General features: G+C 41.0%; 1 long non-coding RNA gene across 2 annotated transcripts; it reads right to left on the bottom strand.

Moving 5' to 3' along the window:
* Window positions 1-1798: 1798 nt before the first annotated feature.
* LOC144999872 (uncharacterized) lies at window positions 1799-4457 on the bottom strand. Of its 2 annotated transcripts, none has more exons than XR_013661028.1 (5): window positions 4024-4457; window positions 3371-3427; window positions 2943-3261; window positions 2462-2560; window positions 1799-2201 (listed from the first exon to the last, which is right to left on the bottom strand). It is a non-coding gene; the product is annotated as an uncharacterized LOC144999872 (long non-coding RNA). The 2 variants fall into 2 exon arrangements; XR_013661029.1 differs by having other exon boundaries at window positions 3216-3261.
* Between the last annotated feature and the right edge of the window lie 22791 nt (window positions 4458-27248).

Here is a 27248-nt window from a genome sequence, read left to right as displayed (position 1 = left end):
TCTATAATATAGCCTCATATTTTGTAGTGACACTGAAGGGCGGATGGATGATCGAAAACTAATTATTACTCCTCTTTGATTTTTATCAAGAGGGGAAAAGGATTGTCTAAAATAATGATAATAATATAATTAATATTAATTGTATATAGATATACGCAAGTTAATAATAGTTTTGTGTTGTTTAAGACAATATATATATATATATATATATATATATATATATATATATATATATATATATATATATATATATATATATATATATATATATATATATATGATAATAATATAATTAATAGTAATTGTATATAGATATACGCAAGTTAATAATAGTTTTGTGTTGTTTAAGACAATATATATATATATATATATATATATATATATATATATATATATATATATATATATATATATATATATATATATATATATATATATATATATTAAAAACTTTGAAGTAATGTAAAAAAAATGGAGCACGAAGGTCTCAATTTTGTTCCATTTTGTGTCATTTGAAAAATCTGAACTTTTGACGAATGTATTGGGGTCAACCAACCGATCATTATGTTTATCGAAATTTTCTATTTTAGCTAATAATAACCCCATAAGTTATATAATTTGATGAGCCTCTCTATTGATATTGAACCGCACCTATAAAACCCAAAATATTTTGGGTTTTTGTGGGTGATATATTTAGAATGATTATCATTGTTCCCATAACCGATCAAAATTTGATAAATAATTATATGCATTTGGATATAAAGTACATGGTAAATATTAATGTTATCAATTTTAATCTTTATTAATGTAACTTATGCATAAGTATTAATATAAATACATACGAATATTCACATACCTTTGCAGTTTCTTTTTCCGTCGTAATGCTAATAGTATTTAGTTTTTGTTTATTTCAATAATTTCAATTGTAGACGTCTAACCAATAATTACTAATTCTTTAAAAATCTGTAGGTTATCATGACAACAATATTAAAAGTAAAATATGATAACAATATAAAAAGTAAAAACAGTAACTAATAAATTTAGCAAAATTTCATCAGTTGATCATTAGTTTAAAATAGAAATAAGTGTTGCGGACAAATTCTTATTTTAACTGGACAAATTTTTATTTCAAATCACTTGGCCTTAAAATGAAAAGGACAACTGGTTAACAATTGAGTCCTCAACCAAACCATCTTCATTTGACGGCTCAAAACAATCTTAAACTACATCTTATTTCATATACTGTATTATTTTTTTCGTCTCAATCTTCACAGTTTAATTATCTTGACAACAACAAAGTTTAGCATGTTTTATCTACATTACAGACAACAAAAATCAGAGATTAAAGAGAATCATAATCGATACAAACTCATGGCTTTACACCATGGATTTACACATGTTTTACACCATGTTACATTTTAAATTACTATTGATATAACACATTTGTTATTAGCTTCTGGTCAAACAAACAGCATGCAAAACTCAACAGGGACACAAAAATTCAAATCCGTCTTACTTATTTCAAAATTTTCTCTTCACATGCGCATGTTACTCTACATTTTTTGTCAATATGAGTATAAATGTGGAACTGCCATGGTAATCTCCCCCAAGATATTTAGGATTTTGAAAACTACATCCCACAACTCCCCACCTTTTGAGTTCACACACCAAATATTTGCATCGTCAACTGGAACACATTTTATTTATCTATATGTTTTTAGTTTCATTTTATATTTTCAAATCTTCATTCTAGCACACAAAACATACTAATAATAATAATAAATATAAATCAAACAACTAATCAGAAAAAATAAAACATACATACAATTAACAATATTTTACAGTTCCACACAAGCACCACTATTCTCATGATCTGCTAGCAATTTACATATACCAAGAGAATGCAAAACCAATTCCAATACACAATCTAGCAACACTCCCAAGCAAAAATGCCAAAGACAGTTACCATTTGAATCAATACTTTGTTTCAACTAAATATGCACAACATATGGAATCTTGTGTATTGGTTCTGGTGATGGTGATGGTGATGGTGGACAGAAATGCTTTGATCAAGGACATAATCCAACTTACACAAAAGAAGATAGAGGACATCTTTCTTCAACTAAGTAATATAGTGGAAGCAACTATTTCTGTAACAATGAAGCATTACATTTTCTCCACTGTATATTACATTGTCTCAACTGTATAAGCAACAAGAAGCAATCAACATAAAAACTGAGTGTATAATGCAAACAGCAGCATCAATATATACAATAAGAAAGTTGCTTTAACTAAATTCAGAAAGAAGAGAAACAAAAACAGATGTTACAAACACCATCTCCAATCAAATATTGACACCATCTCCAATCATTATCGATAAAATTGGTAATTAAAAAAAAAAACATATTTCAGTAAACATCAAACTAAAAGATGATCAATAAAATATGATGACAAAACGTACCCAAGTAATTGCATCAGCTTGGGCTTTAAAGGCCCGTAAAACGGATCCACCTCTTGGAATTCTATTTTGAAGGGATGGCGGATAAATCATCATCAGTTCCTGCAATAAATCCAAACAATCATCTTAAATTGATCTACACCAATTGGTTATGACTTCTACCATTGAAATGTATTCACAACTTAGAGAAAAACAACCTCCTATACTACAAAAGCTAGAGGTTGCTAAAAATTAATTTCCAATATTCAGAAATGTGAACTCATGCAATCACAATTCACTTACATAAGGTATAAATAGTGAAAATAATTGAAATTACAACAAAACAGAAAAACATTAACTTGACAGAAATAGAAATTTAGCAAATGAAAGCTGTGAAACTAACCACAATACATAATTAGTCATACTTCCACTAATTAATCATACAATAATAAGAAGACAAAACATAATCCACTCAGCAGTGAACAGAATGATCAAGAACTTTTACCTCTTCCTATTAAAATTTAAGATAACTGGAATTGAAGATTGTAGAAGAATGAAAGCAACGAATGACAACAGGAGAAGTGGGTGCACCCCCAACCAACCTTAACTTAAAATCAATTGAATATATCAACAATTAGACATATGATTTTATAAACAACCAGATGATTAGTGAAAAAAAATCAAGATTCAAGAAAGGTGAAGTAATTATCTATTTACTCGAATGGAGTTTCGAGAATATCAATAATCAATAACGCATAGATAAATCTGGTGACGATACCAAATCAGAAACATTAAACCTCCAGGATGCGAGTTTCTTCGGGCTTCTTCAATTCAACCAAAACAAGAGTTGATTAATAAGAAATGTTAGAGAAAATATATAATCCTAATCATGTAGAAAAGATATAAAAAGAATAAGATATTGATCTCACTTACAGAGGTAGTGGTGATGGCAAAAAAGTTTTCTTCTTCACCAACCTTGTGTCTCAAGGTCTACAGAAAACATAAGGGTCTGTTGATTAGGTTTACTAAACAAAGTAATTTTCAATTTACTAAGAACCTCATGCAATCAGACATCAAATTGTTCTATAGAAATTGGTCAGATTCGATTATTGGGATCTTTTCGTTTATCCCTAAAAATCAAATAAATTCATACAAATTTTTAACCTGATTGTTCCCTTTTTCAAAATCAAAGCAGCACAACCAATGCAGAAGAACCAATTCTATAATTATGCAACATTCCAAGAAATGTTTTGTTTTTCGAGTGTGCAAGAGCAAAAATCTCATGTACTTGTATTGTTGCATTAACTAATACTCTAGAACTAATGCTTTTCTTATCAAAATAAGTGACTGGTTTGATATAATAAGAGTGTAAACACCAAAGGGTCTAAGAAGCAGGGATTTTAAAGCATTTGCTACAGATTATTGTTTGACATCAGGTATGTCATATATCTGAATCATTTCAAACATATAAATATATAAATGCATCATTTTTAATGAAGCTAAATTACAATCTTCTTTGTCGTTGTGTTACAGGTCTCAATATGTGAGAATTAGGTCAAATAGAAAAAAAGATTAGAAAAACATACCAGGTAAATGTCAATAACAACTGAGGAATGAAGGAGAGAGATGAATCAGAAATTGATGGCTTAGCATTATCCTTGTCCTCACCTCTTCGCTGGTGGTGACGATTAGAGTTGTGGAGACTGTTAGGGTTTCTCGTCATAACAGAACGTAGAAGAGGGGCAAGAGAAGGGGTAGCAAAGGCAGTGGCTAGATAGGGTTTCAAAAGTTGGATCTTCATTAGACACATGTACGATTGGGGTTTTGAGAAGAGAAACAGATGTAAAGAAAAGTAGAGTTGCACGACATCGATCATCCAGGTTAGGAGGTCGAGCATTTTAGTGAGCGATGATTGTGATACCAGAAGTACACCGGAAACTGAAGTGAGTTAGAAGTGAGGCGATAGAGGGGGTGGGTTTGACGGCGTGAAATGATGTGTCGAGGAGGCTAGGGTTTAGTGTTTACAACGTAAGATAGAAGTACGCTTTATAAGATTGTACATTATGTTGTAATAAGTATACCTCTTAAATTTCAAGAAAGAGTCAATATGTTTAATAATATAGTAAAGATAAATATATATATATATATATATATATATATATATATATATATATGTTGTTATATATTCAGTTATATGTATGTATGTATGATTATATGCTTAGCATCATGTAACCGAGCATGATGTATAGGAAGAAATAATGGGATTATATGCATTATAATCCTATATAAGATAATTTATGTATAATTATAAGTTTAATATTATGTATCTGAGCATGTATTTATAATTATAGTATGTATGGTTAGATGAAAAAGATATTTGTTAAATACCTAAGAGATGTAGAAAGAAATAGAATATGATTATATGTATTATAATCATACAAAAGAGTATGTAAGCATGTGTAGATTCTAATGGTATTATTCATAATACCTATAAGATGTAGATGAGAAAAAGAATAGGGTAATATGCATTATAATTCTATGTCTGTATATATGTATGTATGTCTAGACATTAATGGTATTATGTAAAGTACATGTATATTAATAGACAAATACAGAGGTTAAGTACTTAACAAGTTAAGTATTTAATGACAAATAAAAAGTCTCTTGATGAGATAAAGAAATAGATTCTGCATGGGACAAGTTTCATGTGATGAGTCACATGAAATATTAATATAAGTGTAGAAAGATGATTCCTTTAGGAATAAGAGTATGGTTCCTTTGTGAACGAGATTATGTTCCCTACGGGGTAAAAGATGATGACTTCTTCTGGAATGTTGATAGATGATTCCTATGTGAATAGAGTTATGTATGGTCAGACAAGATTGAGAAGGGTTCCATGAATGGAAGGAGATTAAAGCATTATTGAAAGAACTTAGATGTAATCCGTGAATGATTAAGAATAAGGAATCTATGAGTGATTCAATATAAGAAAATTGGTTAAGGATTCATGAGGGATCTTAAGATATAGGAGATTATAGTACAAGATGGGACCGTTAGGTCTAGTTGAGGAGAGAATGTTAAGGCATGAGTATATGAGAATAGAGAGAGGAAAAGTAATGAGAGTATGAGATTGGCATGCTAAGAGTAATAGATAAGGAAAAAAGTAGAGTAAGAGTATAGGAAGTGCATGCCTAAGAGAGGAAATAGTAGAGAAAGATGACATGAGATTGATGATATAGAAAGAGAAAAGAGAAGAAGTAAGAAAAGGATAAAAGAGGTAAAGAGGATAAAGTATGTACAGAGTATGAGATGGGCCTAAGAAGAGGCAAAGAAAGAGCATGAGAAAAAAAGTAGATCACAGAGTAAGAGATAAATGAGATTAGAAATATAGTGAACATAGTAGAGTATGTGAGAAAAAGATAGAATGTAGAGAAATGCGAAGATAAGAGAAAGATAAAGATGAAGAGATAGAATGTAGAGAATGAGAAAGAAAAGATAAGGAGATTAGAGTATTCAAAGATAAAAAGTGTTCGAAGAAGGGTGGATGAACATGAAATAAAAAGAATAAAAGTCACCAGACATTGTTGTCTAATCTTCTAGAGATGTTCCATGTTTTGCAGGGTCATGTAGCAATTGGTGTACATGAAGAAGATAAGAGCACAAAGAGTTAGAATAGAAGAATAATTTTTTCTTATTTGTATTTTCCTAGTAGCTTATTTAAATTGATGGATTTTATTGTAAACTCGTGATTAACCCTGGGATATCAAGTATTTTAGTTTTTTTTATGGAATTCTACATTTGATAAAAAAAAACTATGATATATCCTTGTAGATGCAGATGAAAACCTGGATCGCTGCAATAGTGTAGTGTGGGGATCACATATAGGAAGGAGAGAAGAAAAAGTAAAACGGGAATGCAGGAGGAGAAAGGAGGAAGGGAAAGGGGAGGTTGTTGTAGGGTCTGTTTGGTAGGGGTATTTATTTTCTTTTTCTGTTTTTTAGATTTTAAAAATGATTAATAGATAAAGTTAAATTAAAAAAGAAGTTATCAATGGCAAAGTAGTATTTTTACATCTGAACATCAACCTATTCATAAGATTTAATTCGGACACAACCAAAACTAATTATTCTCTATCCTTGAATATGAAACTAAGGGGTAACCTGCACTCGGAAATATTCCATCCGACAAGGAGATTCTCCCCCACATAGATTTGGCTAAACTATGACGACTTCATAACCATTCGAACCTCCAGGGCGACCCAATAACCTTACCTCTTGGTTCCTAACGATCATTGAAGATGACAAATGAAACAATGAAAATAATCAAAACAAAAGAGATACTAAAGAACGAACAAATCAAACAACAGTCCGGGGGACTCCAACTATCCCATGTCGCCCATCCGATAACTGCCAAGCCAAAGGTGTCGGATCCAAAACCACACCATCTGCACTCAGAGGACAATCAGCCTTAACATGGCATGGCTAACAGCAAAAGAAACATAACCTTGGTGACTCCTTCAGACTATAGTCCCAGCTATAGTGACCCTCCTGACCACATATGAAGCATCCACAAAAGATGCACAACAAATACCCCAATGAGACCGACCTCACCTCCCACAAAATCCATGAGTCACTCGATCTCCAGACCGAAAGTCCGTCACTCAATCCTTCTTGGTTGTCGTTGTAGATATATGAACCTGATCCTACCTCCTCTTCCATTGTTAGGTCTCTAACTCCATCTCTCTTTCTCTCTGGCGGCCTCCAACAAACTAGGAAGAGTCTTATAAATCAAGATACTCACGTACTCCCGGGTCTCCATTCTCAACATGACATGGTAGTGAGTCATCCTCATCTCTTATGAAGTTGCATACCGAGGGAAAAACATCACTCTCTCTCTCTCTCTCTAAACTTGACAGTAATCTCAACCACAGTCTCTTTAGTCTTCTCCAGCGCCAGATACTCCCGAGTCAACTACTGAACTTCAAATGTCAGTATAAAATCTCTCTTGAATCTGCTAACAAAATCCTCCCATGACATGAACTCAACCACATCTGGTTCAAGGCCCTGAAAACCTTAGCACCATCAATCCTTAGCTCTGTCGCGCAGAATACATGTTGCAAATCTAACTGTGGCCTCTGCCAAACATAAGTTGGCACGAAAGGCACTCTCAACAACTAAACATATGCCAATAAAGAAACAGGTAGATCCACAAGCGTCGAACTCCCTGAAGGAAACCTCCGAAGTCTTGAGTCGACCGGCATCCAAATCAGCCCAAAGAACCCTAAGTTGCTCATCCATCACTAAAATCAACTCATCCCCAAGTGAACTGATCAAACCATGTGATTCCTCTCTCATGAATTTTGAAGTCTCTGGAACTATGATGTCGCATACATCCCTCTCACTCAGGATCTCATCACTAACACAATAGGTTGTCATCTTACATTTGAAAGATAACAAAAATGCACTTAAATAAATGAACAGTGCAGACGCACACTATGCATACCCACCTACAAGTTCCTCGGTATTCCTGGAACACCCCCTAACCCAAGTATAGATCCTATGCTTCTAATAGTACAGGCCCAATACTACCTTCCACACATGTCCATACTTGTTCCAAGGTCTATTCCAAGGACTATTCTAAGACTCACAAGTCACTTCGTAACACTCCATAAAGCTCCTCATATGCATGTATATACCTAGCCATGTGCATAATATTACACTTCTTAGAATCTGTATACAATTCTACTCTGGAACGAGTCCGAACTAGCATGTTTTAGCGCATTTCCTAGGTCACTAGGAATTCCCACCACACCCGGCTATCAGTCTGTAACGACCCAATTTTCATGTCCAAAAATTTCATTTTAAAATATTACTTTAGAAAATATTAATAAATAAAAACATTGTTTGATCACACCATAACACATCGCAAACCATGTTTTAAAAGTCAAACCATACATCCCATCAAATATCAGAGTACAATCCCAGTGAATCTCGTAAATGCGGAAACCGAAGAGTGTGTGTGTGACATGCTGCTACCGCGCCGGCTCCATTCCCCTAGCTGAGGAGGTACCTGAAACCAAAACTGAAACCGTAAGCACAAAGCTTAGTGAGCTCCCCCATATTACCCCATACCATACAAGCATTTAACATATAACATGCAATTAGGAGATACGGGCCTCACCCACACTCGTGAAGATACGGGCCCCGCCCACACCTCACTTTCTGAGAGATACGGGCCCCGCCCACACTCGTGAAGATACGGGCCCCGCCCACACTTCGCTACCTGGGAGATACGGGCCTAGCCCACACTCCATTCTCGGAGAGATACGGGCCCCGCCCACACTCAACCGCCAACTCATATCATACAAGTATCGCACAGACAACAAGTGTAAACAGTTCTATCATGCTGGTATATAACACAATCAACTCATCTAATAGATACGGGCTCGGCCCACACTATAATGCTAACGTCTCATCTATACGGGCCGGCCTTGGTGCCTTAGACCCGTTACTACTGGAAGGAAACTCACCTCGAAATAGTTGCTGGTCTGTGTGGGAATTGATCACCTACTACTGCTGCTGCTGCTCCGGAAACTCCCCGGCTGTAATTCCCACAATATACTTAATCATACACTGCTAACTGTCCTTTGGGTAAAAAGACCATTTTACCCCTGGTCTAGCCCTAAGTCAAATCGAAGTCAACTTTTAGTTGACCCAACTCGCCGAGTCCCTAGCAAACTATTGTCCTGGGTCCCTGATTCTACTCGTCGAGTTGGGCTATGACTCGACGAGTTCATCTTCTAAACTGTCATTCAACTCCTTCATCCTACTTGCCGAGTTGTATGAACAACTCGTCGAGTTCATCTTCATCCGAAGAACACATATGCTAAGACTCGCCGAGTTGTATGAACAACTCGCCGAGTTTGTTCTTGATCTATGAAGATTGCCTTGGACTCGCCGAGTCAGGGCATTGACTCACCGAGTCCTATCATGAGTGAGTTCAGCTTCCAACTCACCGAGTCACCCCCTGTGACTCACGGCTCAACTCGATACATCTTAAAGGGACCAGTTTAGTGACTCGCGACCAGACTCGTCGAGTCACATATATGACTCGCCGAGTCGCAGCCATGCATCCATCAAATACACCGATTTGCTCGATTCCAGTCCATGCCATTCACAGATCTAGGCTTCTAGGACACAATTCACACGTAAAGTTTCCAACTTTACGTGTAGATATTCACCAATATGGATTTTAAGGCTCAAAGTGCACCAAAAGAGGTAGATCTAGGGCTTTCATGCAATATGACCCCATAAAGGCAATAGATCCAAGCTCCAGGGACTAAATCATGCCTAGATCTAAAGGCTAACAACTTATTATCACCCACAAAGCACAAACAAGCTTGGGGAAGAGCCCAAGAAGGACTCCAATGAAGCAAAAAGGGATTACAAGCTTGAAAACAGAGGGGAAACGAGCTATACCTCAAGGAATATGTTGAAATGACACAAAGATGCCTGATCTCCTTCTCCTCTTCTTGATCTACACCTCTTTCTCCTCAAACCTTCAAGAACACACCAAGAGCACTTCAATCTCTCAAGGAAATAAGGGAAAAACGATGTTGGGGAGTTCTGGGGGGTGAATGGGGACGAGTTGGGGTAGAATGAGGGTTTAAATAGGGTGCAAACCCTTGAAACTTAGGGTTTCATCCAGCAGCGGTGACTCGCCGAGTCCAAGATATGGACTCGCCGAGTCGCCCACTTAAACGTGTCCTGAGTCTCGTCCCTACTCGGCGAGTCGGACCTTATGACTCGCCGAGTCCAAGGCTAAAATAGGGCAATGCTCAAATAAAATTCACATACCGGAAACCAGGTGCTACAAATCTCCCCCACTTATTTTAGACTTCGTCCTCGAAGTCTGCTGCCCGGTCCTGAAACAGCTCGGGGTAATGCTCCATCATCTTGTCCATCGGTTCCCAAGTCCATTCCGAACCCTTGCGGTGCTGCCATTGCACCTTTACTAGTTCTACCCTCTTGTTTCTCAATGCCTTTGTCTTTCTGTCAAGTATTGTGACTGGGCGCTCAATGTAATTCAAGCTGTCATCAACCTGAATATCCTCCAATGGTACTACTGCTGAATCGTCCACCAGGCACTTCCGCAGCTGCGAAACATGAAAGGTGTTGTGGATCTGACTGAGCTCGGCTGCCAGGTCCAGCCTATACGCCACCTTGCCCACCCGGGCTGCGACCCTGAACGGCCCGATGAATCTTGGGCCCAACTTGCCCCGCTTCCTGAATTGAATGACACCTTTCCAAGGCGACACTTTCAGGAGAACCATATCCCCGACTTGGAACTCCAAGTCGGATCGACGCCTATCGGCGTAGCTTTTCTGCCGACTCTGTGCAGTCTGAAGTCTGCTCCGAACCTGCTGGATCCTCTCGGTCGTCTCTAGCACCACCTCGGTGCTTCCCATGACTCTCTGGCCAACTTCACCCCAACATATCAGGGTTCTGCACTTCCGCCCATACAACATCTCGAACGGTGGTCGGTCAATACTCGCGTGATAGCTATTGTTGTAGGAGAACTCAGCCAAGGGAAGATAGGTATCCCAGCTACCACCGAAATCCAACACACACGCCCGCAACATGTCCTCCAAAGTCTGGATGGTCCGCTCACTCTGACCATCTGTCTGTGGGTGAAAGGCGGTGCTGAAATGCAGACGAGTGCCCAACTCGTCATGGAATTTCTTCCAAAATCTGGAAGTAAAACGCACATCCCTGTCCGAGATTACCGATACTGGCACTCCATGCCGTGCCACAATCTCCCTGATATAGATGTCGGCCAATTTTTCGGCCGATATGCTCTCCTGGATTGGAATAAAGTGAGCACTCTTGGTCAATCTATCCACGATGACCCAAATCGAATCCACTCCACGTGCGGTCCTGGGAAGCTTTGTGATAAAATCCATCGTGATATCTTCCCATTTCCACATTGGGATGTCCAACGGCTGCATCTTGCCATGCGGTTTCTGATGTTCGGCCTTGACCTTCCTGCAGGTCAAACACCGCTCGACGTACCATGCCACATCCCGCTTCATGCAAGGCCACCAGTAATCCGGACGAAGATCCCTATACATCTTCGTCGCCCCAGGATGAATAGAAAATCGGGACTTGTGCGCCTCCTCCATCAAAATCTGACGCACGCCACCGTGATACGGCACCCACACCCTACGGTGTAGTGTCAAAAGTCCTCTTCCATCATAATCAAAGGAGGAAACCTGACCCACCACACGCTCGCTCTTCCGATGCTCCTCCTTGATAGCCTCCTGTTGAGCCTCCCGAATCTGCTCCAATAGGGGAGTCACCACGGTCATCCTCAAGCAAACGTCCCTGATCGGCACCGTCTTGCGGCTAAGCGCATCGGCCACCAAATTGGCCTTCCCCGGGTGGTAAAGGATCTCGCAATCATAATCCTTCACCACGTCCAACCACCGCCGCTGCCTCATATTCAGATTCGGCTGGTCCATGAGGTACCTCAAACTCTTGTGGTCCGTGTAGATGGTACACCGAACCCCGTAGAGGTAATGTCGCCAAATCTTGAGGGCAAAGACCACCGCTCCCAACTCCAAATCGTGCGTCGGGTAGTTCGCCTCGTGAGGCTTGAGCTGCCGCGAAGCGTAGGCAATGACATGCCCCCTCTGCATCAGAACTGCGCCCAACCCCGAAATGGACGCATCGCAGTAAACCACAAAATCCTCTACGCCCTCAGGCAGGGCTAGGATCGGCGCCTCACACAATTTCTGTCTCAGCATCTCAAACGCAGCCTGCTGCTCGGGTCCCCACCGAAAGACCACGACTTTCTTCGTCAGTCGTGTCAGGGGTACGGCTATCTTGGAGAAACCTTGGATAAATCTCCGATAGTAGCCTGCCAATCCCAGGAAGCTCCGAATCTCAGATGGAGACTTCGGGACCTCCCATCTCATCACGGCCTTGACCTTGGCCGGATCAACCAGAATCCCGTTCTGGTTGACGAGGTGTCCAAGGAATTGCACCTCGCGCAACCAAAACTCACACTTGGAGAACTTGCCATACAAGCTCTCCCTCCTCAGGGTCTCCAATACCTCCCTCAGATGCTCCTCGTGTTCCTCCCGAGTCTTGGAATAGACCAAGATATCATCGATAAAGACTATCACAAACCGATCCAGCATCGGTCTACACACGCGGTTCATGAGGTCCATGAACGCGGCAGGAGCATTGGTGAGCCCAAACGGCATCACCACGAACTCGTAATGACCATAGCGCGTCCGAAACGCGGTCTTCTGCATATCCTCCTCCCTGACCCTCATCTGATGATAGCCCGAACGCAAGTCAATCTTGGAGAACCAAGATGCTCCCTGAAGCTGGTCAAATAGGTCATCAATCCTCGGAAGCGGGTATCGGTTCTTCACCGTTACCTTGTTCAGCTCCCGATAATCTATACACATCCGGTGCGACCCGTCCTTCTTCCTTACAAACAGAATCGGGGCTCCCCAGGGTGAACTGCTCGGACGAATAAATCCCTTGTCTAGCAGCTCCTGCAGCTGCGTAGACAACTCCTGCATCTCGGGAGGAGCCAACCGATACGGTGCTTTGGCTATCGGAGCCGCACCGGGAATGAGGTCAATCCTGAACTCCACCTGTCGCTCCGGAGGTATCCCAGGTAGTTCCTCCGGGAAAACATCTGCAAAATCTCGAACCACCGGGACCTCGCTCATGGTCGCCTTACCCGCCTCCCGGGTATCCATCACATACGCGACATATCCCGCGCATCCCTGCTGAAGGTAGCGCCTAGCCCTCGCTGCTGAACATACAGTGGGTCCACACTGCGGCCGTTCGCCATGAATCACTAACTCTCCCCCGCTTGGGGTCCTGACTCGCACTAGCTGCTGCGCGCAATCTATCACTGCCCCATTAGGGCACAACCAATCCATACCAATAATCACCTTGTTCCCACGCAACGGGATGGGAACCAAGTCTACCAGGTAACGCTCCTCAAACAGTCGCAGAACACAATCTCGAAACACCATCGATGCTCGCACCGATCGATCGTCAGCAATCTCTACCTCTAACGGGCAATCTAACTCGCCTGAAGTCTCATGAAATCTCTTGCTAAGAGCAAGAGAAACGAACGATCGGGATGCACCCGAGTCGAACAATACCTGAACCGGGATGTCGTTCACATGGAACGATCCTAATACACATGTATACACACGGAGCACTTATCAATACCATAACATCATAAAACAAAAGATAGAAGGAAAGAATCATACCCGTCACCACATCGGGCGCGACGCGTGCCTCCTCGGCAGTCAACTGGAATGCCCGACTCCTCACCACTGGAGCCTCTGCCTTGCCCTGCCGACCATCCGTGATCTGCAGGGTCGCTGGAGCCGGCGCCTTCACTGACGCTGCAACTGACAACTGGGGGCAATTGGCCTTCTTGTGGCCCCTCTGGTTGCAGTGAAAACACAGCAACTCGGATGTCTGAATAGCTGAAACTGGAGCAGTACAATCCCTGCTAAAGTGCCCTGTCTTGCCGCACTTGTAGCAGCCTCCTGATCCCATCCTACATATCCCCACGTGCGTCCTGCCGTATTTCCCGCAACGGCTCGATCCTGAATGACCTTTCGGTCTACCGTCTGATCCCTTGGGCTTCTTCCCCGAAGCCCCTCCTGCCTGACCGTCCTCTAGTTTCCATTTCCGGATGTGCTCCAAATCTATCTCCCTCTCCCTAGCCCTGGCAATCATAGAGTCCAAGGTAGGGCAAGCCGAAAAGCTAACATGCTCCCGGATGTCAGGTCGTAGCATATCATGGTAACGAGTCCTCCTCATATCCTCGTCACCGGCATACTGGGGCACCAATAAAGCCCTCTCCCGGAACTTGGCGGTGATCTCCGCCACAGTCTCCGTCGTCTGCCTCATGTCTAGAAACTCCCTGGCCAGCTGCTGAAGCTCGACCGCCGGTGCAAACTCTGCCCTGAACCTAGTCACAAAGTCCGACCAGGTCATTGCCTCGATAGCCGAGGCTCCCAACGAGTCACCCACTGACTCCCACCAATCCCGGGCTCGGTCCCATTAACACCCCGCTGTGTACCTCACCTTCGACCCCTCGGGGCAGAAGCTAGTCAACTGGGCAGACTCGATATCCGCAATCCACCGCCTGGCGACAATGGGGTCCTTCACCCCATGGAAATCCGGCGCACCACTGCCCCTGAAGTCCTTGAAGGACAGTGTGCGAGATCCTGACTGGCTAGAGGCTAAATCGCTCCTGAATGCCCGTAGGCGATCCTCCATCAACTCCATGATCCCTTCCTTGATCGACCCAAAGAGGATGGGGGTCGACTCAAGGATGCCCCTGGTGATCTCCGACGTGATGAACTCACGTAGCCTCTCATCAATCGGCTCGGTGCCTGATCCCGAACCTGACCCCTCTCCTGAACCGCCATCTGTCGGTCTCGGTCGAAGTACCACCATTCTTCAAAACATCATAATAATCATTAGTGATACTGCTACTTTCTGAGGGATCTCAACTACTTACAGGTTCCTTGGTCTCATCTTGGACTTCCTCGGCTCGGGTACGGATCCTCTGCTTTCAGTAGTACGGGCCCATACTACCTTCCACATCTATCCGTACCTTCTCCGAGGAATTCCTCGACTTCACCAGATCCCCTTTACTACTGCTATTCTCATCCTAGTCTTGCCCTAGGGAAAACTCAAGTTCAACACAACTGGTCCTCAGCTGCTGTAGGTCTCCTCATAATGCCAGTTAGCCACCACCTAAACACCATCACATGTGATGAGGATTAGATAATCCTTCAAGTAAAAGATCCGTCCCTACAACGGTTGGACTCAAACAAGAGCTGCGTAATAGGGGCAGTTCCAGTACTTTGGGATTATTCAAACCTGATTACATGTGGTGTGACGTGTTCACCTAGTGGCTAACTCCCATTACTCAGAACCCCACCAAGCACGAAGCAAAGAGCATTCGGATAATGGGAAACAGACTCAAGCCAAAACTATTCTTATAACAAGAAACGGCACTAGCATTGGATGCTAAGCTCATACTATCAGGCATAACCTAAACAGGCTATCCTACTGCTGTCTACTCAATTCTAGCATGCAATACTCATAAAGCTGTAACACATAAGCAGGCACATAAGGCATCACTCCTAGATCCTTAGCCCTATTCTAGCATGCGGTTCTACGTAAGCTGATAAACATAACATAAACTTGTATGGGTACTATGGGGAATACTTACTTGAGCTCGGCCGGTCGCGCACGTCACACACTTCGCTCTTTCTTATGACTCTTTTTCGAGTTTTAGAAAACCTTTTCTTTTGGAAAATCTTTCAATCCCTCGATTTGAGTTCAGACACTACCGAAGGCGTGTCCGAATCCCTCAAACCAGGGCTCTAATACCAACTTGTAACGACCCAATTTTCATGTCCAAAAATTTCATTTTAAAATATTACTTTAGAAAACATTAATAAATAAAAACATTGTTTGATCACACCATAACACATCGCAAACCATGTTTTAAAAGTCAAACTATACATCCCATCAAAGATCAGAGTACAATCCCAGTAAATCTCGTAAATGCGGAAACCGAAGAGTGTGTGTGTGACATGCTGCTACCGCGCCGGCTCCCTTCCCCTAGCTGAGGAGGTACCTGAAACCAAAACTGAAACCGTAAGCACAAAGCTTAGTGAGCTCCCCCATATTACCCCATACCATACAAGCATTTAACATATAACATGCAATTAGGAGATACGGGCCTCGCCCACACTCGTGAAGATACGGGCCCCGCCCACACCTCACTTTCTGAGAGATACGGGCCCCACCCACACTCGTGAAGGTACGGGCCCCGCCCACACTTCGCTACCTGGGAGATACGGGCCTAGCCTACACTCCATTCTCGGAGAGATACGGGCCCCGCCCACACTCAACCGCCAACTCATATCATACAAGTATCGCACAGACAACAAGTGTAAACAGTTCTATCATGCTGGTATATAACACAATCAACTCATCTAATAGATACGGGCTTGGCCCACACTATAATGCTAACGTCTCATCTATACGGGCCGGCCTTGGTGCCTTAGACCCGTTACTACTGGAAGGAAACTCACCTCGAAATAGCTGCTGGTCTGTGTGGGAATTGATCACCTACTACTGCTGCTGCTGCTCCGGAAACTCCCCGGCTGTAATTCCCACAATATACTTAATCATACACTGCTAACTGTCCTTTGGGTAAAAAGACCATTTTACCCCTGGTCTAGCCCTAAGTCAAATCGAAGTCAACTTTTAGTTGACCCAACTCGCCGAGTGGATCTCCACTCGCCGAGTCCCTAGCAAACTATTGTCCTAGGTCCCTGATTCTACTCGTCGAGTTGGGCTATGACTCGACGAGTTCATTTTCTAAACTGTCATTCAACTCCTTCATCCTACTCGCCGAGTTGTATGAACAACTCGTCGAGTTCATCTTCATCCGAAGAACACATATGCTAAGACTCGCCGCGTTGTATGAACAACTCACCGAGTTTGTTCTTGATCTATGAAGATTGCCTTGGACTCGCCGAGTCAGGGCATTGACTCGCCGAGTCCTATCATGAGTGAGTTCAGCTTCCAACTCACCGAGTCACCCCCTGTGACTCACGGCTCAACTCGATACATCTTAAAGGGACCAGTTCAGTGACTCGCGACCAGACTTGTCGAGTCACATATATGACTCGCCGAGTCGCAGCCATGCATCCATCAAATACACCGATTTGCTCGATTCCAGTCCCCATTCACAGATCTGGGCTTCTAGGACACAATTCACACGTAAAGTTTCCAACTTTACGTGTAGATATTCACCAATATGGATTTTAAGGCTCAAAGTGCACCAAAAGAGGTAGATCTAGGGCTTTCATGCAATATGACCCCATAAAGGCAATAGATCCAAGCTCCAGGGACTAAATCATGCCTAGATCTAAAGGCTAACAACTTATTATCACCCACAAAGCACAAACAAGCTTGGGGAAGAGCCCAAGAAGGACTCCAATGAAGCAAAAAGGGATTACAAGCTTGAAAACAGAGGGGAAACGAGCTATACCTCAAGGAATATGTTGAAATGACACAAAGATGCCTGATCTCCTTCTCCTCTTCTTGATCTACACCTCTTTCTCCTCAAACCTTCAAGAACACACCAAGAGCACTTCAATCTCTCAAGGAAATAAGGGGAAAACGATGTTGGGGAGTTCTGGGGGGTGAATGGGGACGAGTTGGGGCGGAATGAGGGTTTAAATAGGGTGCAAACCCTTGAAACTTAGGGTTTCATCCAGCAGCGGTGACTCGCCGAGTCCAGGATATGGACTCGCCAAGTCGCCCACTTAAACGTGTCCTGAGTCTCGTCCCTACTCGGCGAGTCGGACCTTATGACTCGCCGAGTCCAAGGCTAAAATAGGGCAATGCTCAAATAAAATTCACATACTGGAAACCAGGTGCTACACAGTCGCGAAAGAAACTTCTACCAATGTCACTTAACTATCTTACGAATACAATTACATGCAACAAAGACTAAACAATCCTTCGACTGAAAGATCAAGCACTACAATGGTTGGACTCATACAAGAGTTGCACAATAGATCCAAATCAAACATTCTAGAACTACTTAATATTTGTGGCATGTAACTTAACGTATTCTCTTAATAGTCAACCAATATCGACATAGGGTTCACAACACATACTGCAATACACAAATAAATCATATGTAATGCCAAGTTTTAGGTATGTTTCTTTTTAAAGTAAATTTAATAATTTGAGGTTTGATTTCTATTGGTCACGATGTGGCCTTGAAGTTGGTGCCACGGCGTGGCATATATTGCCATATAATTGTCGTTGTTTAATGACAAACCCTAATATGGGGTTTGAGCCCCTATTTAAGGGATGTTATGCCTAGGGTTGCTCACCCTCAGCGTCATTCACTCTTCCTTGGACTCCAAGAGAAAACCCTAGCCTCTTTTGCTCCCCTTGAATTTGTGTGTGTCTTGGTGGTGTTTTGAAGAAGAAGAAGAAGGTCGCCTTGAGCTTAGTTCCAGCAAGCAACTCTCCTCTTCAATCTTGAGCACATTTCTAGACTCTTTTAAGTCCTCAAAATCAAATCTTTATGCTTTATATGTCTAGATCTAGCTATTTTCCCCTATATCATCATGATGAGAGAATTCAGAAGGTTGGATCTCATAAAGTTGGAAACTTAATGGATCCATGGGATCATTCCTATGTCATATGTTCTAGATCTGGAGATCTAGGTAGTTTTTGGTCCCCATTCTCAAGTATAAGCCTTTATTTCCATGATTTTGACCTAAAATGGAAGGGACATGCATGTGCATAAAGCTATGAATTTTAAAGCTCGTTAGGACTAAGAAACTCTTCTATAAAGTTTGGAAGATCAACTCTAAGGATAGGGTGCTTAATAGACTCTAAGGATAGGGTGATTAATAGGTGTATTGATGCATTTAACCATCCTTAAGTATCTAGGGTTTGGAATCTTGTCTTATTGAGAAGTTTTGATGGATAAAGTTGGAAACTTTATCCATCTAAATCATGTAAAGGACCAAATATGAGCTTTGGAGCTCCTGAAGTCGTGGGAAAATGAATTAATGGATTAAGTTGTCCAGACCATTCCCCATGGCATGACCTAAGGGTGTCACGGCTTGGCGACTGGGTTGCAACCCGTCTGCTTTGTCGTTTAGCAACCACGACGTGGCCATGGGTGGCCACAGTGAGGCAACCATCTAGAGTTAACTATGACTTTGACCAAGTTTTACTTTAGGTCATTTGGTATATTTTGAGTAGTAGATTGAGGCTTGGTCCTTGGGTGTTGTACAGGTGACCCGTAGAGTTGGTAGTTGAAGCAGCATTCGGTTTAGCTATCTTTCTGTCATTAATGTGAGTTTTCCTCATTGTACGTGTTGGTTGAAGGCACCAATATCGGCCTACTAGGTTATGTATCTTAGTATACGGGATGTTACTATGCTATAGTGATTGTAGATCTATATGATTATCTGTGTTATTATTTGATTTATTTGTTGCATATGTCGACATTGTGCGATATGGGTTGAGGCTTTACTATTATGCGTGTAAGCCAACAGACCGGGGCATTCCAGTCTGATGACTGATTAGGCCAAGGCAAACCATTCTGATGACTATAGGCCAGGGTTAATCCAGCATGATGGGTGTGGACCTAAGGGTAATCCAGTCTGATGATTGTGGACCCAACATGCATGTTTGTATATGTTATTTTGTGTGGGGTATTTTAGGGGATCTCACTAAGATTTGGCTTATAGTTTAAGTGTTATGTTTCATGTACTTCATAGGATTGGGGCAAGACAAAGGCATGATCGTACACATCCTTTAGTGATTTGTTTTAGATATTTTATGATACTCTAATTTTGGGTTATTTTTATTTGGATATTTATCTTTTATAACTTAGGTTTGATTAAACATCTTCGACACGTGTGTACAATACAGTCGATATCTTCTCACGGACAACTTGCAAAATGGTTAATCCACAACTATAAGCATAAAGCTTATTGAGTTCCCTAGTATACCACATATTCCATCATATATACGATGCATCTACACAAGAGTTCGACTCTAGCACCGACCAGCCAAATCTCTTATCCACATTAACATACGTAACAAACATACATGAAATAACATGTCTGCTCCAATCTTGGGTGAATGTTATGGGCCAAATCATAGTCTTACATCTTTCCATGGGCCAAATCGTGGTGTATCCTTGCAATATTGTGGAAAAATCCCGGTCTTACATACAACTTCCAGGCGCTAGATCCTAGTCTTCCATACATTTTTCAAGGCCCAAATCCTGGTCTTCCATAAAATACATAAATTTATATGTAGTTAGCGATCAGATAGACAGTCGAACAGATGACCCACCTGAGAGTGAAGAATCAGACAAGAACATCACAATCAGGAATTAAATCAAGAGTTCTCAGGCTATCCAACTTAAACTACATAGAACCTAAGACATCATTACCACCTGTGTAACATCCAAAAAATCATGATAAAATTTTTATTTTTCAGTTAAAATAAAATCATTGTTTTAATCAAAACCCAAGTCATAAAACCAAGTATCAGATACAATTATCCCAAAATCAGAGTATCATAAAATCTCCAAAACATAACACTAAAGGATGTGTACGATCACGCCTTTGCCTTGCCCCTATCCTTATAAGTACCTAAAACCATAACAATCAAATTGTATGCCAAATCTTAGTGAGTTCCCCCAAAGCACCACACACTACCAGACAGATAACATCATGCATATATGAGCCTTCAACCTAACTGGACCACCTCGCAGGACCTACAGCCTATTTGGATCACACGTTGGGCCTTCGGCCTGACAGGACCGCTTTGTAGGCCTTTAATCTATCCGGACCTCCCCGGGTATCTTAGCCGTCAGTATAAAGCAGGACCGTCTCAACCCATATCTAATGAACATAGGTAATCATACAGATCTACCAGTCTAACACATATCCATCGAAAACCATCCAATATACCATGATACATAATCTACTGGGCCGGCATTAGTGCCTTCGACCCATAAGTACAGTGAATAAAAATTCACCTCAATGACGTAAGATAGCATAACTGAATGTTGCTCCAACTATCGGATCTACAGCTCACCTATACAACAACCAGGGACCAAGCATCAATTTACTCCTCAAAATATCACAAATAACCTAAAGTCAAACTTGGTCAATGGTCAAAGTCAAAAGTCACTCCAGCTAGTCGTCACGTCGTGGCCAATAAATGACAATAAAGACAAGTCTTAGCCAAGTCGCTACACCATAGGCACTGGGTTCCTCACAACTTTATGGCTTAAGTTGTCTTTCTTCAGTTCTAAGGGCTCCAAAGCTCATATATGAACCATACCATGGTCTAAGTGGATAAAGTTTCCAACTTTATCCCTTTAGACTCTCCAAGAGGTAAGGGTTTCACTCCTAGGTCCAAAAAGGGCAAAACACAACTTGGCCTAATTAATTAAGCACTTAATCTTGAAGACTTGTAGTTTAACATTCCAAAAATGTTTCTAGCATCATAAAACAACATAAAAACCCTTACTTTCCAGACATGCTTGTCTTGGGCTCTTATTAGATCAAAATGAGGATTTTTGACCAAAAATCCAAGCTTGATACCAAAATTCACTACAAATCCAGTTCCAAAGCACCAAACACCCTAAATGACCTGGAGATTCATAAAATTGCAAACTTTATGAGATCTCACAACTCCAACAATCAAGAACATGAAGATTTTGGGACAAAACTCATGATCTAGCAACCTATCATGAAAATCGAGTCTTGTACAAAGTTCCAGAAGAATGCTACCACAAAATAGGGTCTTGCTTGCTGGATCTTAACTCACTTCTTCTTCTTTCTTCCTTAAATGGCTTCAAAGAACACTAAAACAATGCTTAAACATAGGAGGATGCAATTAGGGTTTTCTTAGATCGCATAGAGGCTGATGGAGGCTGAGGATAAGCAAACCCTAGCCTCCTCATTCCTTTAAATAAGAAGCAAAACCTAGAGATAGGGTTTTGTCATTTTCCAGCTGCCACATTGTGGCCATATACTGCAACGTCATGGTAGCTTAAAATGAACTCGCAATGCTTATTGATTTTCCACGTCTTGGTGCAACCCCCACTCTATGGCAAACATTAAAATGCCAAAAAATTAGAATTTGAATTACCTCAAGATCCAGGTGTTACAACCTAACCGTGTAACATAAACACTCAATAGATATTAACATATTCATACCCTTAGAAACTAGCATTCCCTAGTTGCCCTACCATTTACCACTTCTCAATTAAGTCCTTCAGTGGTCAGTCATACCTAATCCTGATAACTAACCTACCCCAGTTACCCTAACCAAACATAACTCCTAGCACTATCATACTATAACACCCCGTTTCATATTGTTTTGTGATTCGGGATCTTGAACCGCAATTCAGTTATATGTAGGCATTGGAGCTATTAAGGAAGTAAGGTTTGGGCTTTAATAAAAGATGTTATTGTTGGTAATGGGATCGAGGCCTATGAATTGTGTATTTGGAACTGAGGATGAACTCGGGAAAGTTATGTGTTAGGCCGCTTGCGAAGGTTAAGGTTTTAAGTTGGACATGTGGTGAGCCAAAAGTATCTATATAGAAGTTTAGAGCTCTTTAATACCTTTTTGTGGATATAAAGACCGCCGAATTTGGAGTTGAAATGAAGAAGCTATTATTGTTCGAAGTTGGAAAGGATTTTGAGGAAAAAACTGAGCTCACGACGTGAGCTGTTGGAGCTAACGATGTGAGAAGCAATTGAATGGAAATGTTGATTTAAATTGTTCTCACGATGTGAGCATAAGGAACTCATGACATGGGAACTGTGCGGCCTAAGCCCACGAGTGTTAGGGTATTCAACATATATAAGGGTTGGTTATGTGTTTCTAAGGCATTTTACGATCCCCCATCATATCTAAATCATCTTGAGAGAAACCCTAGCATCTCTTTCACCATTTTGAGGATCCCCAATCCCCTTCCATCCATTTATGAAGATTTTGGTTCTTTGAAGAAGAAGAAGAAGAATAAGATGTTCTTGGTGCTTAGATCCAGCAAGTAGGTTCCCTAACCACCGTAAAGATCATACCTTCGACCATCGTAAGTCCTCAGGTTCTAACATTTATGTGTTATTCTTCTAGATCTAGAATTTTATGCCTTTTTCTTCATGTTGGAGGTGGTTTGAGTGGTTGGATTCCATTAAGTTGGCAACTTTATGGATCTTTGAGGTTTGGTGTGCTAGATTTATGGTTTGGTTGATTTTTGGTCCTAAGCATGAGATTTGGATCTCATTTTCACCATTTTAACCTAATCAAGTTCAAGACATGCATGTCCATAAAGCAAAGATTTTTATGTTGCTTTTGGTGTATGAAAGCCCTCTGGAAAGTTGGAATGGATGACTTAATGGATTAAGGACTCAAGACATTAGGATTCAGCATCAAATGTAGCTCACGACGTGATACAAGGAGTGTTACGACGTGAGAGTGGTTTTTACGTGATTCTTTCGACTGAATGAGCTCACGATGCAAACAATGAAAGTTCATGTCATGTGGTCTATTGAGTAGGTCATCCGAGACCGATCTGACTGAGTTGAAGCGAGTTGAGTTAGAATCTAGCCGAGTGCATTCTCACAACGTGACCAAGGACTGGTCACGACGTGAGTGTTAATTGATATGAATGTTAACCGTTGACTGTTGACTTTGACCGTTGGTTATGAGTGTTGACTTTTGGTGGAGTTGACTTTTGGTCAAATTGCTAGTTTTAGAAGGTTGACTAAGGGTTTACCTTGTATTATTTGTTAGGAGTAGTAGCGCACCCATTTGTTGGCTGTGTGAGTTGTTATCTATGGATTTTGTTAGGGAGGTGAGTTTCCTTCACTGTATATGTGGGTTAAAGGCACCAATGTCGGCCCACTAGTTCATTATGTAGTATGATGACAACTATCAGTCAGGCTTGTATTTGCTTGATTACTCTGTGATTCTTTGTTATGATATTATATGGTAGTGGTGTGGTGAAATAGCCATGGTATCTAGTTGAAATAGACCGAAGGGGATTGCAAGCACCCAGATATGCTTAATAGTATCCGCTTGAAAAAGACCGAATGGGATTGCAAGCACCCAGTAATGCCTGATAGAATTCGATTGAAAAAGACCAAATGGGATTGCAATCACTCAGATATGCTTGATAGGATCTGGTTGAAATAGACCAAAGGGGATTCCAAGCACCTAGATATGTTTGATAGGATCCGGTTAAAATAGACTGAATGGGATTACAAGCACCCATATATGCTTGGTTGTATGTTTGTATGGTATGTCGTATTTTGGGGAACTCACTAAGCTTTGTGCTTACGGTTTCCGGTTTATGTTTCAGGTACTTCTGTTTCGAAAAGGAAGAGCTCGGGGTGACTGCATTGGTGGCTGAACATGAAAGCAGAGATCGCTACCTATGTGGGCAAGTGTCTGACTTGCGCCAAAGTCAAGATAGTGTACCAAAAACCTTCAGGATTACTACAACAACCTAAAATACCCGAGTGGAAGTGGGAGCGGATAACCATGGATTTCATAACCAAATTACCCAAGACAGCAGGTGGGTTAGACACCATCTGGGTGATCATCGATAGATTAACGAAATCCGCACACTTCCTACCCATAAAGGAAACCGACAAGATGGAGAAGCTAGCTCGAACATACATCCGAGACATTGTATGACTATACGGTGTACCAATATCCATTATCTCTGACAAATATAGTAGGTTCACCTCGCGATTCTGGCAGTCGCTACAAAAATCTCTTGGAACGAACCTAGACATGAGTACCACTTACCATCCACAAACCGACGGTCAAAGTGATAGGACCATACAAACCTTGGAAGATATGCTAAGAGCTTGTGTAATCGATTTTGGTAAAGCATGGGATACCTATTTACCACTAGTTGAATTCTCATACAACAATAGTTATCACTCCAGCATTAGAGTTGCTCCATTCGAAGCCCTCTATGGCCGCAAGTGCAGATCACCCCTGTGTTGGGCTTAAGTGGGTGACACGCAACTAGCCAAGGGACAAGTACCCGACATCGCTCTCATAGGCCCGGAAATTATAAGAGAAACAACTGAGAAGATAGTACAAATTCGGGAACGACTAAAGGCTTCAAGAGACAGACAAAAGAGTTATGCGAACAAAAGACGGAAGCCCTTAGAATTTCAGGTTGGGGACCGAGTGCTATTGAAGGTCTCGCCCTGGAAGGGGTTAATACGTTTTGGAAAACATAGGAAACTAAACCCAAAATATATCGGACCATTCGAGATCCTTGCAAGGATCGGCCCGGTAGCATACAAACTTTGCCTACCGCAGGAACTCAATAACGTACATCCTACCTTTCATGTGTCAAACTTGAAGAAATGTTTGTCCGATGAGACCCTCGTCGTCCCTCTAGACGAAATCGAAATCAACGAGAGTCTCCACTTCATAGAGGAACCAATTGAAGTCATGGATAGGGAAATTAAAAGAACAAAACAAAGTCGCATACCCATTGTGAAGGTCCGTTGGAATGCAAAGCGGGGACCTGAATTTACTTGGGAACACGAAGATAAAATGAAACAAAAGTACCCGTATCTCTTTCCCTAATCCACAAATGTTAACTTTATATTTAATTTCGGGACGAAATTCCCTCTAATAAGGGGATGATGTGACAACCCGATATTTTTCGAATCGATATAATGACCTACAAAGTCAAGGATTTTAATCTCTTTTAATGTAATGAAATTTGCATCAAAATTTGAATGTTCAAAAGTCTCTATGGGGTTACATAAAAGGATAAACTTCGTATCAAGGATTTCATAACTATAAAGAACACTAAAATCCGAGTAATAACGAAGAAGTTATGACCAATCTAAGAATCACAGTAAAAACCGGCAATACTGATAAGCATAAAACGCGAAGTTTCAATACAATTATATTTAGCCTTAGGTATCTAAATGAAAGTTGTAGATATCATTAGACTGTATGCGTATATAAAAGAACGTCCAAATCTGACTTCGTATGAGAAAGTTATGATTTTTCCAAGTTGCGAATATAGCAGCAGACAGCTAAAATACTTGAAATAAAGATCGATAGATTTTTTGCCGATACAACCTAAATGAGAATCGAAGATCTCAACAATATTAGCACAACGGTATAAAGTATGACGAGAACGGACATCACATAAAGAAGTTATGGATTTTTAACGGACTTTTCGTGTCTCGGCCTGTTAAAAATAAATAAAAATAAAAATAAAGTCAAAATTTGCCGACGGAGTCTAAACGAGAGTTGTAGAGCATAATCGCACCTACGCGTGGATATAAAGAATATTAAAAACAGAGCTCTTACGCGGAAGTTACGAATTTTACAAGTTTTCGGCACAAAATTCGAGGTTGTTAGGCCTACCACGACGTGGTATTGTGATTGATGGGTGCCAGGTGCGTCAGCAAACGTCTCGTCAATGGAAGAGGATAGAACCCCTCACCACGACGTGGCTCCCAAATTAGGGCTATAAATAGCAGCCAAAGGTGTTGGGTTCCAGTGCTCATTTCTTCTCTCTCTCTCTCTCTCTCTCTCTCTCTCTCTCTCTTGTGCCAAAGCTCTGCGTTTAAACCCCCCGAAGCCCCGGTCTTCATATCCAAGTTCCGAAGGAAGGTTTTTCACTCGCGAGATTCCCGAGAATCCCGAGAAATTCAACTTTCCCTAGTCGAAGTTCTGCTCAGTTTTCATTTCACCTTCTTATGTCTATCAAGTGAGTCCATACCCCTACAACTACGTTCTCAAATACTTTATAAATGCTTTTATACACTTTCAAAGGGGAGGAATACAAGTAAACACACGGTTACTCTCGTGTGAAAAACATTAAGCTTTTACTACACTTATCCTTATATAACAAATCATATGTGATTCATAACTATCATATGAAAATGTTCGCATGCAACACCTATTCAATAACATTTTGTCCTTTAAGAGTAAAAACATGTTGTTATACAAATATCAAACACTTTATTTATATATTTGTGTATAATGTTCAATAATGTTATTACAAATGTTATACTTACATACCAAGCTGATACTGCACTAGGGTTTATCATACAAACAAATCATACATTTGAGAAAAACTATAATAGGTATAGTTTACTAGATATTCAAGAGATTTT

Source organism: Lactuca saligna, chromosome 6, assembly GCF_052625555.1.
Source record: "Lactuca saligna cultivar CGN05327 chromosome 6, ASM5262555v1, whole genome shotgun sequence".
NCBI lineage: Eukaryota > Viridiplantae > Streptophyta > Magnoliopsida > Asterales > Asteraceae > Lactuca > Lactuca saligna.
The sequence above is the reverse complement of the archived record's forward strand: the minus strand, read 5'-3'. Positions and strand labels throughout refer to the sequence as shown.